This window comes from Cricetulus griseus, chromosome 2, assembly GCF_003668045.3.
Source record: "Cricetulus griseus strain 17A/GY chromosome 2, alternate assembly CriGri-PICRH-1.0, whole genome shotgun sequence".
In the NCBI taxonomy this organism is placed as follows: Eukaryota; Metazoa; Chordata; class Mammalia; order Rodentia; family Cricetidae; genus Cricetulus; species Cricetulus griseus.
This window is the reverse complement of record NC_048595.1, coordinates 327718052-327734632: the sequence shown is the minus strand read 5'-3', so window position 1 is coordinate 327734632 and position 16581 is coordinate 327718052. Positions and strand designations below refer to the sequence as shown.

The window sequence follows — 16581 nt, the reverse complement described above, 5'->3', positions numbered from 1 at the left end:
GGAAAAAGAATTACATTGGTGTGAGGACTGGCATGCTAGAATCTCAGCAAAGGAGTCAGCTTGATTTGGGGAATGATGGGAAGACTTTTTTATATGCAATTCTTTGTAACAATAAGTCTTTACTGCAACCTCCCAGGCCCTGCCGCCACATTACAGAATGGTGTCAGGAGTGGGATGACCCCACGCCCGAGGTTCCCAGGGGAAGAGGAGAACCTGCTGTGGCAGCCTGCGCTGTCAAGCTGCTGCGTGGCATCGGAGCAGCTTCCATATTCTGGCACTGCAGGATGAACCCAACGCCGGCTTAAGGTGCCAGATGCCGACACTCCTAACCTATTTAAATAGGTAAGAAACTTTAAATAGGTAAGAAGCCCAGCTTGCTGGCATGGAGCTGGGTGTGAAATTCGAGTGCCTAGTTGGCCACTTTTGGTAATTCTTCCTAGTAAAAAGTACAACACTCAACTAGAGCTGTAGCTTAGTGGTAGCATGTTTCCATAGACTAACACCCTGAGTTTGAATCCTAGCACTTCAAACAAACAAACCCACAACTGTAAACATCACATTGGTTTAACATTCTCATTTTTCCTTGGATTTTGACAATCACAAGGCATAAGTCTTTTTAAACCTAACTTCAAAAAAAAAAGTCATTCTGCAAAAGTAGCTGTGAGCACAGGATTCCTGTTTAGAAAAGAACAAATTAATAGTACTCCAGTAAATATTTCAGTCTGGTTGAACCACTGCCACTGTCTAGTGTGTCTAGTGTGTCTAGTGTGACAATTCACCTGAACCTTGGCTTCTTTTCCTTCTCACACTACACCTTTTCAGTCACTAGTTTCTCCACCCTTTGCTGTGGTTATGCAGCAGCCTTTACAGTCATCTCTTGAATCCATTTTCCACTTTTTATCTAGTATCTTTATCTTCTTAAAACACAAATATGGCTGACTGCAACATCCTTCAGTTGAAAGTCTTCCTCAGCTCACTTTGCCTTCAGAGTCAGATACAAACTTCTTGGTTAGATTGAAGGTCTTGGAAATCTCTCAATTGCAAACAACCATCTGCTCAGCCAAGGTATCCCCTTGACCATCAGGCACTTGGCAATCAACTCACATTGAACTGCCACCCCCTCTCTCTGGCTGGTACTTCTTGAGCTGCTTTCTTGATTACCTGCCTCTCCTTTACTGAAACAACTGGAATTCATTCTTTATGAGTTAACTTTTATCTGAAAGTTTTCTGGAGTTCTCAGAGGCATGTGGAGTGCCCATTATGCTACCAAAGTCATTGGCCTCTTCCTTGACAATTAACTGAAAATGTTTGCCACAATGTCTTAATTTCTAGATGTTGAGCTCTCACGAAATGGTCTTTGGAATATCTCAGCACTTCAGGTGCTCTTCCAAAACCTTTATTGGATAAGTCAAGAACCTATGGTTAGACAGGTCATAGACTCAAAGAGAAAACCTATTACTCTTATGCTGCTAAATGAATATAGTATTAACTCTCATTATGCCCATAGAGTAATGCATTTCCCCATCTTCCATCTATGGCCTATTATTTGCAACAAATGGTGGTTGACACCGAGACTCACCACTGACCAAGAGGTAAAACAATAAGAGACTCTAAAATTCCCAACCCTAAGTAGAACATATTTACTGTATTCCCTCCTCCAAAGACTCAAGGACCACTATTGAGGGTAGACATGGAAAGATTGTAAGAGGCAACAGTAGTAGATGACTATAAGAAAGGATTTTCTGAATATAACAGTGTAGTTGCAATATGATTTCCCAGCTGTTGCTCAAGATAGATAAAATCCAGATTTGGACACAAACTCTCACACCTAGTCAAGGAGCAATTATTGTCAGTTGTTAGCTGCAGGGAGAACGAGGGTCAGTTTGCTCTGAGAGTGTAGCCCCTAATAAATTTACCATGCCCAATGGAAGTCCACACTATCCAAGAATATTTGGGCAGAACATATTAACCTTCATTTGGGGTGATATAAAGTTGGGTGGGAAAGAAGAAGGGGTAGATCTGGGAAAAGTTGGGGAAGGGAGGATGAATATGATAAAAACATGTTATACCAAATTCCCAAAGAACACATATATGTATGCATATGATATATATCCTTTACTGGAGTTAGAAGCATAGATGAATGGTAGAATATTTGACTGTTACACATTAGGCCCTGTGTTCAACATCCATCAGCACAACAAAGAGCAACAAAAACCCCTTTACTAAGTGGGGTAAATGAATATAGAAAGAATGAAATGCTTTGAGTTCAATGCAGAATTTTAAAGCCAGAGAACCAAAAGTAGCCACTTATAACAGCTTTCAATGTGATAGTCTTTATAACCCAGCCAAACTTTCCCAAACAAACCCTTCTAGTGGAAATATCAATAAGCATCAAATTCAACTCTCATGTGTTCTTGAAGAGAAGAGAGTTACAGCATGGGATAGGCCAGGGAATATGTGGTTAATAGAAATCACTGAATGCACAAATTAATTCAAATTAAATTGTTATCAACATTCCCCATTAGAAATCTTTATCCAGGATGGAACCTGCAGCTCAACAGTACAGTGCTGGTCTACATGCACAATGCCCTGGGGTAAATTTTCAACATGTTCATGTGCACACCACACACAGACACACACACACATACACACACAGACACACACACACACACACAATCTCTCTCTCTCTCTCTCTCTCTCTCTCTCTCTCTCTCTCTCTCTCTCTCTCTCTATTCAACTATGCCCCCCCATAGTTTAAAACATTTTTATTGTCTTTCTTGGGGTTATTCAATGTTATGTCTCAAGTGTCCCAAGTAAAACAAGGGGTGGGGGTAAATCATTGATTATATATGTATAGAGCAAGACCACAATCAACCTTCAAGCCCAAAGAAAAAGGGAGAAAGTTATAATGTATCTCAGTCAATCAAAAATCTCTTTTCCAACTCAAAATTTTTTGTGTGTATGTAATGGGGTGTGTGGTGTATATACATGTTTGTCTATGTGTGTATGTATGCAGGCCAAAGGTTGATGCTGTCTCCATCAATTGCTCTCAATCTATTCTTTCATATAAGTTGGAGTTTACTGATAATGGAAGCTGCCATACCGAAGATGGGATTATAGTGATGTGTTGCCCATGATAGGTTTTTAACTTGCATGAAGACTTAGGAATTTAGGTCCACATGCTTGTGTGGCAAGGATTTTATCAAGTGAGCCATCTCCCCAACCCTTAAGTTTTCTTAGAATTGTGTCATCTTATAAATGTATTTATATGCTTCTGTCAAGATGCTGGTTGGTTATTTAATTAAACATTCACTTTATAGACAAAAGATGACAGGTTCTAGAAAAGCCGATTGATCAAAGTCACCGAGCTAAGATTTAATGATCTATTGTTCCCAAAGTCCTCGCTGACAGAGTGCATGAATTCCATGAGGCACAAATATGTGTGAGTAACTGTGGACTACAGGAGAGGCCTCTGACTCATCTGGCTAGGGTCATTACTTTGCAGGCACTTGGGCTATCCACAGGAAAGCCAGGGAAGGCAGGGGTTTTTCTAACCATTGAAGAGGGATATCAGAGGAATTTGGGGACATTCTTCTTGGATGTTATTTATTAAATAAGCATTTATTAAACATTTATTATGAGTGTACTGTGATTAAAAACATAAAAACAATAGTATTAATTCAGTCGGGGATACCCATGTCAGGTGGGGATACCTGTAATGTTTTCATAGATGAGGAGTAGCTAAAGTGGTCTTTTAGTGCTACTCAACATACATTTGGAAGACACCATCAGAAGAAGAGGGAGAGATGGGAGTAGATTTCGCTTTAAGAAGACAGTCACAGGGGACTAGCGATGGAAATTGTTCATGAAGCATCTGTGCTTGCTTCCCCTTATGATCTAGTAGGATGATGTCAGGGTTGAGTGAAACAAAAGGAAGACTCTCACTACATATTCTGCATGAACTATAAAGGAGATAGGAGAGTGTGGTTTTTGGCTTTACTTTTTCTCTGTTGGAGCAATCCTAGCTGAATCACCAAAAATCATCAATTTACATTTTTGAATACAATTATTTTTCAATTCAACTAGGAAGAATCTTGGGGCACAGAGACACCCTACTGCAGTTTTTTTGAAAAATATTACCAGATATCTAAAAATATTTGCAGTAATACTATCTATGAAAATCAAAACATTTATTAATAGGACAAAAAGAAATTCTTGGTCTGAGATATAAGTAGGGTCTTTGCTGTTTGTAGCTGTAATATAACACTTTGTCCACTAGATGGAGATAACGTTCTTAATTTCGGAGAACTTATTTTAAAGTCAAGGCCTAAATTACTTACTAAAGACACACAAAAATCTCGTAAATATTACCTAAAAAGAATGCTTCAAATCTATGAAACTGTTTATAAATATTGATTAAAAGTTACAGCAATCTAAGAAACACTTGTGTTAGTTTTACTTTTAAATTAATTCATTTCCTACTTTTTCAAAGAGTGATCAGATTGGTTTAGAACTTACAGGTTCAAATGACCATCCAACCTCCGTCCCTACAATAGCTGGGACTGAAGGCACATACCACTCATGCATGCATGGCTAAGAATTTGCTGCCAAGATGGAGCTCAGTCCTATTGGATTTTTATTGGAAAAAAAAAAAAAAGACACTCCGGAAAACATCACTGACCACATGTTATGTTGGGCAAAGTACCGTGAATATCAATGACAGTTTGGGGAAGCCTTCTAAGTTTGGGAGCACGAGTTTTCTCAGAATAGTTTGATTTGGGAGGTGGGCATTTGGTCTAAAGCCATCTGCATGCTAGATTTCTATTATAGTAAGTGCCTCTATAGTCAAAAATTATTACCAAGAAAAAGCAATATTATTATAATACCAAGTTCAAAGTGTTAACAAATATCAGTAGTTGTGAATGACCTTATAGAAAGAGATTTTGTATACTGATGAGTTTAGTGAACATGCTTACAGTTCATCTTTGTCCTTAGATTAATACTGGGGTAAATACAGATATCCGAAATGCAGCACTTCCCAACAAAGCATTAAATTCTAGGTAAGGGAATAAAACATAAAGCAATTGTGGAATAAAGGCCAAACATAAAGCATTAGTTATAAATAGCCTAAGAACAACAAAGCACAACACTTTCTGAATTGGGAAATCAGCTACGTCAAGAGGCAACACATATACAGGGGGCTTAATGCATGGAAAGAGTAAAAGGTCCAGGCAAAGTTGAGGATGGCAGTGGCAGAGGATGCCCAGCCAACGTGAAGCAACAGAAGCAAACGAAGAAAGGGTGGTGGCAAATGTGAGCCAAATAGGATATAGTGTTGGGTTATGTTTGTGGGCTAGTGCTAAAGAGCAATGAGGATATAAAAGTGACAACATTGTATGGTACAACCAACAGGCAGGTTGGGTGTGCTGATAGAAGCCAGGCCCATGTCAGCCACAGCTTGCAATGGAGACAGGTGTGGAAAGGACCCGGAGCCCCCTTTAACAGCTGTCACTCAGGAGTGGGGTGTGGACGACTATTTATTTCTTCCAGTTGCCTACATTCATATGGCTTGGTTTGTGAAAATAAATGTGTTGTTTCTGCAATGACAAGAGTAGAAAAGCTACAAGAGAAAGAAATAAAGAACTGGAGGACTAGGAAGGACCTCCTCCTGAATGAAAGGCTTCTTACCTAAATCCTTCAAATGTGAGAAGGAGGGGGATACCTTGGGAGAGGTCTTGCTCAGTAAACATTACAGAACACACACCCTATTTCACACAGTCAGGCTGAAAATAGACTGGGCATCAGGCCACTTATTATTGGCTTAACATTCTGAAAATTAGTTTCTTTACCTGAGAGCTAATTTGAAATAGAGGTGGCTTTAGATGAGCTCCTCAGTTTTGGAACATAGCCTCACTGACAGTCCTCGGTATTAATAAACCCAGAATGTGGTGTAGGGGAGAGTCTTAAATCAGTTGTTGGTGTCAAAGAGATGGGTAGTGCCTTTGCTATGCACCTTCCTGTTCACACATAGGCCTGGTAAATTCTCTGTTGACTCAGTGCCAGTCAGGGTGAGCCCAATGCACAGTATTATCTGAAGCCTCAGAAAGTGGAAAAAGAATTGAGGAGAGGGAAAATACCCAATTATAATAATGATAATGGTAGTTTAAATTTTGGAGGACACCCCCATGTGCCCCACTCTGCTTTCTGCACAGCATCTCATCATATCTTCATCCTTGGAAGTGGCCTCCATATTTCCTATTTAACCAAAAGGAATCCTGAAGCCTAGGAAAGTGCCTCTATAATCAGCAATGTGTTCAGAGCTATTCTCACGAGTTTGTTTTAAACCCAAACTGTCTGACTCTAGAGCCTGGGACTATGCTTATGTTTATATTTCAAAGTCTCCTATGACTGTAAGAAAACAGAACACTTCTTAGCACCCTTACTAGGATGGAGCTTTCAGCATTAACTACTTAAAAATGATACCCTGATAACTCATAGGTCACACAAGCCAAAGCTCATTCTGCACCTTAACATTTGGAATTTGATAAATCCTCATTTTTTTCTAATTTTGAACACAACACTAGGGTATATAGCAGTTTCTTCTACAGTTGACTTGGGGGTTTCTTTGCACAACCTGAGGATTGTCTTGGAATTAAGGGACTGTTTGAAGGTCTTCGAAAGGTGTTAGCTCAAGGAAGATAGTGAGGTGCCATGCTGTCCCATGTATTTGCTTCCCTCAATGCAGTATAGGCATGCACACATCTCATAGGAGCTGGCTTTCACCAGCAGATGGTTACAGGAAAGTGATGATTCAGCAGCATTGGTCCCTCAGAGGAGACAGTATGAGTCAGGACCTGTTGGCCTGACATATTCAGAGCTCTTGAAGATTGTATGTGGTGGGCAATCTCTTTCTGTGGAGCTTTCCTTCCTCAAGAGACAGACAGGAATCAGACAACTGGTCAACCAAGAGAACTGCTCCCAGATCTCTCCAGTCTTTTATTCTAATGCAATCGATGGATGGTAATGAAGTCTATGTCTAAATTCTATCCAGCTGCCTCAACTGTCCTCATATGTCCTGTCTACTAATCTTGTAACTATCTGCTCATTTTTCATCATTTTTGGCCTGAAGGTAGACTCAGATGTTCTGATGGGAAGTATTTCGGTTCTTGACCACCATGTGGTCTCTCTCTCCTGAGCCAGGGTCCTGATTCTTTCCTGGGGAAATAGATCATTTCATTTACTCTAGCCCTTAGGATCCTCTACTCAATACCTACTACAGGTTTCCAGCCTGAAGGACAAGGCACAATGAAGACTACACCGGCTAGTTTCCTGGGAGTCCATGTCAATGTGAGTCCTCAGACTATGGATTCTGTTCAGGGCTTCCTAGGAAGACCCAGCTGAATGTTCACAGGAACCTTTGGACTCTCAACTAAAGCCAGGAACAGCAATACACTTTTTCTGACTCAGTATGCTGAGAATGACAGTGTATGCACAGGGCAGGTCTTTGTGTTATAAGGTGAAGGGATCCTAAGAGATTTAAATTAGAAATCCAGGGTTAAATTTCAAATCTTGGTTCTGTCACTTATTGGTTAGGTACTCTTGACTAAGTCATATCCGTCCTTAAACTTCACTCCCTGATAAAGGAAATAGGCAGGTCTGCATCCACAAAGATCACTGTTTTCATCTGAGTCATTCAGACTCATTTTAAACACAACACTCTGAGAAGAACCCAAAGGGAGGCATGAGGGAGGAAGGGATACAAGGGACAGATGGGGGAGTATGCTGTGGCCATCAATGAGGTGTCAGATGCTAAGCCAGTTTTGCTCTCAAAGCCGCAGTTGCTTTGAAGGCCTCCACCCTTGCTATAATACTGGTGTGACAACATCCTGGAAGGGAGGCAATGGAGACTGTTTTCTCTTCACCAAAGAGAAAGAACAGTTTCCTCCCAGGAAATATGAAGGGCACAGAGTTGTTGAACTCAGGCAAGGCTGGACTGAACACAATGGGTAGAAATAATTTAGTCCTCTAACTCCAGACATAGGGTGTACCTGAAGGCAATTACCTTGCTTCCTAGTTTCTGTGCCTGATTGCCCCAGGGGTACAGAATCTCTTGCAACTGCTATCCAGTGGGTCCATTTGGTATTTCACCACTAGGGAGGACAAAGAAGGCTGACCCTCAAGTATAAGGAATCTGGATGATGACCAAAATTTTCTCTTCATAATGAATACTTCACTCATTTTTACCAATATCATACAAATACAAAATTTGTTTCTTATGGACACCAATGATATAGGCCCACTATAAATTTCTCTGCAATCCAGATAGCTTCTCTGCAATAAAGAAAACATCTGACGAAATTAACTATTTTAATACATTTTTTTACAGAACATCTACAGAAAACTGTACAGTTGTAGTGATATGTTTGTGTGACTCTTTTTCAACACAAAACTGAACATCAAATGTAAGTAGGATACTCAGGGTGTTTCACAATCTTATTAGATTAAATGTTACTGTGGCTGCTAGTTTGCATTATTTGTGTATTTCCACAGAGGGTAGGCATTTAAGAAAAGGAAGTAAAGGTCTTGAAATGTCACAGTGTAACAGTAAAGCACTTGGTATTCTGAACCTGTTGCCTTCTGAGTTTTACCCTAGAACCCACTCTGATGTCACAGAGTTGTCCTATACATCACACACACACACACACACACACACACACACACACACACACACACACAAACTCACACAGAGAGAGCTCAAGAAAGACAGACAGAGACAGAGACAGAGACAGAAAGAAAAAAAATCAGGTAAATTTCATTATGTTATCACATATGGTTGTCATGAACAAAAGCCAAACACTGACAATATGTGCTTATTTTGGGGTGAAATGATATTTGATAGTTTACTAGTAAAATTATCAGGTGATCTCAGGAAACAATAGTCATTTATGGCTTGTCAGTGACAGCCTCACATAACACAGACAATAAAGGGATGTAAGATGAAGATGATAACTGGAGTTTGATAAAAGAGAAAATAAGCTTTTGCATTTTGGTCAAATAATATGTCAAGATTCCATTTTTATGAGATACTTATTAGACCAGTGTAGTGGACTAAATATTCATACCTGGAAACTGTCATCTGCAACATGACTGTGCTTGAAGGTAAGATCTTCACAAAGGTAACAGCAGTTAAATTTGTTTGCAATGGTAGAAACCTAATCCAATAAGGCTTCACAGAGTTACCTCTGAACTCCACACATGTGCTGTGTATGACATGAGGGCACCCATATTCACAGCACACTACACACATATACAATATTATGTTAAGCCAGCCTTGGCTGTCCAGGCTTTTTGTGGTTCCACATGAAGCTTGGGATTGTTTTTCTACTTCAATGTAAAATGTCCTTGGAATTTTGGTGGACACTGCAGACAAATATTTGGTTACAGTGAGTAGTACAGACACAATATGGGCCTTCTAATGCACAGACAAGCGTAAGCAAGGAGAACAGGGACAGACAAGAGCAGTTACACCTACTAATCTTCTGCGCAGCAAAGGAAATAGCCAAAAGCATGAAAAAGCAACCTACAGGTGCATGGAGGTATTTTCAAGTCACATTTCTAACAAATGGTTGATATTCATAATACATATGCAACTCCTGTATGGTAAGAGCAAAAAAATTTAAAATAATAGAACGTCACCAATAAAGACATTCAGTGAAAGAAGCAGATATATCTCTAAGAAAGGCAAACAGCCAACATGTATGTGAAAAGGGGTTCAATATCACTAATCAGCAAAACACAAATAAGAATCACAGATTTCATTATGCTAGTTAGCATAACTGAAACACACACACACACACACACACACACACACACACACACACACACACACACACACACTGGCAAAGTTGCACCAAAATTAGAACCTCTTTTAAACTGTTGGTGGGATTACAAAATGATGTGATTGCTATAAAAAATAGCATCCAATTCAATTTCTGGATCTCTACCCCAAAGTACCAAGATTAGTGTCCATATTCACTACAGCACTAGTCACAGCAACCGAGAGGTGGACATCACCAAACTGTCCTCTGAGGGGGTGACACATACAAAAACTGCACACCCAGTTGTGCAGGGCACTGTTACTGAACCTTAAGCAAGTAAAAAAGCCTGCCATATCCTAGGACATGCATGAAAATTGACAAGATTAAGATAGTGAAGCATGTCAGTCACAAAAGGACAAGTACTACATGGTGACAGAGAAATCTAAGCAAACCAAATTTGGAGAAAAGAGTACAATGGGGTCATCAGGGCTTGGGGAAGGGGAAACGTTGAATTAAATTACTCTTGTGTTACTATGAAGCATCAGTACATCACACGAACAAATGCTAGATATTTAATGTGTACCATAGCAGCCATAATGGATTGGTTGCTTAAACATTTGACAGGGTAGTTTTCAAGGCAAGTGTTTTTGTTTTACCACAATGAAAAAGTCAAACAAAGCTCTCAAATGGGCCTGACATGAGACTGCTGTGCTGAAATGGGAAAATTAAAGCCTGTGTTAGAGAGGCCCGCCTTTGCATCAGTTACCTACAACTGACCAAGCCGGATAGCTAGACACACCTTCAATCAGCAGATAATCTGATCACAGCAAGCAGAAGCAGAAGTGACCATTGCTGAGCTTGTTGGCAGGCCATGATCTAACTGGCAAGGCCCTCATTGCCACTGCAATAGAGAGGGAAGTAAGGAAGCACGTATTCCTTTTCCCACATCCCGTTATTGGTCATCTCTGACCAAAAGACTGCCTGTAGCTGCAGGAAGACACTATTCTCCAGCCTGGCTGAACCTGAGGGTCAGAAACAGTCCTGTGAGGACTGACTCGGTTTCCCTCTGCTTTCTGGTTCCATCAGGCTTTCTCTATTACCACATTTCCCAGACACAGTTCTCAGACTGCAACAGGCAAAGAGGAGGTAGAGAATATCTCTTTGTGCTTCTTTTTTTCCCTGTGATATAGAACAAACTAAAATTGCTTTAAGAAGTTTGCATGGGAACACAGATATTTTTGTGGCATCCCCCGCTTCTTCCCACACCTTCACACTTATTTGTCAAGTTGCAGACAGAATAATCCTGCTAAGATGATAATCAGGTCCCTGCAAACTCCCCACTCGCCAGTCCCCATGTCCTTGCAGCCTCTAATTTGATCGTGGTCGCTGTGCCTTTCTCTGTGTTGAAGTGTGTGTATGTTCTTCCTCGGGGCCTTGTGCACTCATGCAATTCCTACCCACATAATATTTTCCCCAGACATTAGTGCAAATTTTACCATATTGAAAATTCAACTCCTAGTGAGCTAGCCTTATACTGTCTTATGTAAAACCACCACCCTAGTCTCTGAGTCTTCGCCATTTCCTTCTTCTCTTAGTCTCTCCACATTGTTCACCAGCCTCTGACAAACTAATTTTCATTTACAATCCTTTCCTTCCCACTAGGATGCATGTTCCACATGTGCAGATATTTGAATCTGTTTTCTTTATTAGTGTATCAGCATCACCTACAACTGTGCCTTGTGAGTAGCACTTGCTCAATTAAAAAAATTGCATCTATAAACACCTTTAGATACAGCACTGCTATCTACTGGTTATTCACTGTGGTCATCTATAAATGGCTCTCTATTCAAATAAATGTTATTATTGTTTAAATTTGATTAGTAATTGGCCCTTTGTTGAAGGAAATGAGATTGAACATTCCTCTTAAAGAAATGATCTGGGAAGGAAGTTCATAGTTTAGAATCTTAAAGAACATTTTAGTCAGAAATGTTTTGCATATCTTCATGTCTGACCAATAATCAGCCACACAATCAGGAGGTGTCCAGGTTTTGTGGTATATAAGGATCATACAATTGTGAGAGCAAATGCAAAAAAAAATACCACCACCACCACCAACAACAACAACAAAAAACAAAAAACCCTTAAGTTTGTCAAACTACACAAAAAATTTGTAGTATGTAGTACCTCCTTCTAGAACCACGAAGGAACTAAGGAAAGCAGCAAGCAGGAGCCTGGGACCTGGTCTTTGTGGCTTCACACAAACAGGGATCCACAGCAGGAAAGAAATGACATGGCCCCAAATGGTACAGCACCGTTTTCTCTAACAGCTGAGTGAGAACCTGCATCTTTCTTTGGATCTAGAGCACACTTGTGCCGGGAGTTTCTCCAGTGATGATCATTGCCTCTTTCTGAGGAATATTTGACCGATCCCACCAAATAGGACTTTTTAATCCCTTTGAATGTCTTTAATCCCTTTGATGACTTTGAGAGTCATCTTGCAAATGTATTGGCTCCCTAGAGACTGTGATTTCCTTTGGAATTAGGTTTTTGAAAATGTGATTCTCAGTCACTTCTCTGGTTATGATGAATTTAAACTTATGCAAATTAATTTTCCTAAAGCTTTAATTGAAGGGTTAAGAGTTATTAAATGATGACTCCTTCATGAGAATCCTTACCAATAAAGCATTATAGGTTCAATAAATTGAAGAAGTCAAAGTAAAATTATATTGAAAACAAAATTATAATAGTTTCTTTTAAATATATGTGAGTTTGATTATTTTTCTGCTAATGAATGTGAAAACTCATACACCATGGTTTTCTCTGCATCAGCACTCTGCCTTAAACAGGTCAGGAAACTGTTCCCAGCCCTGCTATTAAATCTATTTTGGAGAAGTGATATTACTCAGTTTCCAACCTCAGCCACCCAAACACATGGGTTTCGAATTCTGTGTAGAAGAGAACAGAAAAGGGTTTCTGAGAGCTGTCTTAGGTTAGAGATAACTGCTTCACTCCTACCAGTGTAAAGGATTTACAGGCACAGTATCTTATGTTGTTCACAAACAACTGCTCTTCTGTGGACTTACTTTAAAACATACCATGGAGAAAAGAACAGGAAGACATGCATACATACGCAGAGGGCTCCTCAGTGTGTTGTGGCTGTCATGCTGGGGGATTACAGTTGCCATGTTTAAGGCTGCAAGACATTGGTTGATGGTTGAAAAGGATGTGGGAATCTCCCTTAACACTAACTTTAAAGGGTTATGCAAATCTTCCTAACCTTAAAATGGTTTGGGATGCAATTGTGATGAAAGATAAGATCTCAGAAAAGAGTTCTGTAATCAAAACCATCAATGTGGCAAATCCTGCTTGTTGTCTGCCAGATTCCATTCTCTGCTTCTTCTCTGTTTCTTTTTGAGCACAGATGTCCCCATTTTGTGGCCATGTGACTGGATGTGAGCGGAACTATGACATGCTATCTTTGGGCTGATCCATACCTCATACCACAAGCTTGCCTGGATGCTGCTCCTCCCAGGTAGGTGCAGAATATACTGCAGTACAACAGAAGGTGGAAAGATGAGCCAGAGAATTCCTGGTCCCTGGTCTGAGAACAAGGCAGAGAGGTACCTTTCCAAGCTCTACTGTAGAATGTTACCGATGTGAACTTATTGTTGAAATTGTTTGTCCTTGGGGGTTTGTTAGCACAGTAATATCTAACACAGTTTGTTATACCAAAGTAAACTTGTTCCAGGTCAGCTGTTTCTTTGGGTTTCTCCAGCCTGGTCTTGACCCCTTTGCTCATCACTCCTTCCTCTCTGCAACTGGATTCCAGAGTTTAGCTCAGTGTTTAGCTGTGAGTGTCTGTGTCTGCTTCCATCAGCTACTGGATGAAGGCACTAGGATGGCATATAAGGTAGTCATCAATCTCATTATCAGAGAAAGTTAAGGTAGCCTCTTGACTATTGCTTAGATTGTTAGTTGGGGTGGACCTTGTAGATCTTTGGACATTTCCCTAGTGCTAGAATTCTCTTTAAAACTATAATGGCTCCCTCTATGATGGTATCTCTTTTCTTGCTCTCCTCTATTCTTCCCCTGACTAGATCTTCCTGCTCCCTCCTGTCCTCCTCTCCCCTCCCCTTTCCCCTTCTCTCCCTCTTCCCTTCCCCCATGATCCCCATTAGCTTAGGAGATCATGTCGCTTTCCACTTCTCCAGTAACAATCTCTTTCCCTTTTGTGTCTTTTATTTTTTCTTAGATCCTTCACCAACACTTACTGTCATTAAGGGATTCCTTGTCATCTAATAAGTGAATGAGGGGTGAAAGAAAATAAGCTTGCTAACATTACATGAATTGGATGTTCTATAAGATGAAGGTGAGTCCAGTTCAGCTCTGCCTCAATGGTAATCACCAAAGGTACAGACTGGCAGCACAGGCATAAAGCCAAAGCATGAATGCATCCCTGAGTCACAGAAGAGACACAGCACCAGAGTCACTAACTAACACTAGGGATCTTTTCTCCTGCTACACTTGAGCTATGGGGTCCCAAAAGCTAGCTTTGTTCAGAATTTTATTCCAGAAAACAATGGCATTCTGCATGTGCACAGTCCTCTGTGTAAACCCACAGAAGGAATCTAGAAAGGACTTCATAGTTCATCCAAATCGAAAACATTACCACTCTTCATTGTCTAGTTCCTTTGCAAGGAAGCAGAATTGAGTTGGATCTTCAAAGAAGGGATGCTAGAGGTTGCATCCCATGCTGTGGGCCCTTCCTTGTCAGAACTCACTGACAGCTCTAGAGTCAAATCTACTTCTCTAATAGAAAATAAATAAATTACTTGGGTCTCTTGTGCTACCTCACAGGCCATTCCAGTTGGTGCCAAATATGATGTTGAACATTAAGCTCCAATATATTCCTGGTATAAAGATCACATAAGTGATCAATGTCACAGAAACTAGTCATCTGTCCATTCTACAAATACTTATCAGCTACTGTGACAACTAGGCTGGGAGTCAGAAACAAGACTTGAACCACTGTGGTGCTGCTCTGCTTCAGCTCCTGGTCATCATGGCACCACTTTACTCTTCTTCCAAGATGATGGAGTGTATGGAGATCTGGTCATAAATTCCACAAACCTGCTAGGTTCTTCATCAAGATAACGGCATTTTTGTTTACCAGTTACCTTAGACTACTCTTTAATCATGCCCAGTGGAGAAGTAATGTTCACTGCTGAGCCTTGGGGCTTTGGTATTGCTATGTGCTCAAAGAAAATCATGCCAGGTTTATTTTTCTATCAAGTAAAATTTCTTTCACTTTAATGTCATGACCTCTCTCAATTACTGAGACACTTTTACCCCAATTTTTTGTGACAACAGTTGTATTTTCTGGATTACTTTAGATGTTCAACCATATGTATTTTGTTTTCCTTTCCCTTTTTTATTGTAGAACTTGTTGTGTGTAATCTTGGCTCTCATTTCATTTCTCACTTAAAAAAAAGGCTATTCTCTTTAATTGAGTAATCCAAAATGGTACAAGGAGAAATAAGTATAGTGTAAGCAAAACCAACTTGTCGCACAGGGTTTTAACCTGCCAAGATTGCTCTTGCTGTAGAAGCTCATTCCAGAATCCTCTATTTGAGCCTTTCCTAATAGGCACCATAATTGTAATCTTTGGCCTGTAAAATGTGTGGTATTTATTTCAGTCTGCAACATAGGTGTGTATCATGTATATAGTATTAATCTCTATATGAAGAACAATTATATACCCTATATGTACTATTTAGTCTCAGTGTGCAGCACAGATATAGATCATGTATGTAGTATTTAACCTCCTGGGCCCGATCACTTTGTCCCACATTTCTTGAAGCTTTGCAAGCATTTATGCACTATGAATACCATTAGAGATTGGGTGTGATTGGTGATAAACTAGTTGCAATTATGTTTATTCCAAGTATGGAGTATGTCCAGCTCCCTCCCAGGTCTAGAAACAGGGCTATGTTGACCCACCCCAATATCCACCTCATGTATGAACTGCTGGAGCATGGGAAGTGGCCAGTCCTGTAGATCCAAAGCTGCAGAATCTCCATGATACAAAGCAACAACTAGATATCAAGGAGGAGTCCCAGTGAGGGTCCAGTATTGATAGTGTAGCAGGAGCTAGGGGCCTCAAACCAGACTAATAACTCATTGCAATGACACTTCAAGTAAAGATGTAGGGACTAAAGGGTGTACTGTGTGATTCACTATTTCACACTATAGTTTCCATGCCAAGACTTTTTATTTGATTTTGCTTTTTGTTTTTCTTTAAATTTTTTTTTGGAGGGGGGGTTACAAGAGCAAAGAGTGTATATGAAGAGATAGGAGATAAATGGAATCAGGATGGATGATGTGAAATTCTCAAAGAATCAATAAAAAAAGTCTAAAAAAGAGAAAATATAGATTGGGATATAAATTCTATTTTTCCATATATCAAATGGAATTTAAAAATAACTGAGGTCAGTTTTTATATTTTTACAGTTAAGATGAGCAACAACAACAACAAAACACACACACACACACACACACACACACACACACACACACACACACACACACACACACACCACCATGAGCTCCTATTTTGCTGACCTCTGAAATTGTCATTTTGGCCAAATTTTGAAAATAGGCCTTGAGAATTACAGAGTGAGCAGATGGCTCCACCTCATGAAATCCAAACTGGAAGCTTTGCAAGCAATTTACTCTGTATCATCTTCACTTCATTTTTTCCCTC

General features: G+C 40.0%; 1 protein-coding gene and 1 pseudogene across 2 annotated transcripts in view; both read right to left on the bottom strand.

Annotated features, from left to right (window-relative positions):
• Window positions 1–16581, bottom strand: part of Pde4d (phosphodiesterase 4D) — a 1264694-nt gene that overhangs the window by 196497 nt on the left and 1051616 nt on the right. The window lies entirely within an intron of this gene.
• LOC113834147 overlaps window positions 120–16581 on the bottom strand; it is a 183275-nt pseudogene continuing 166813 nt past the window's right edge.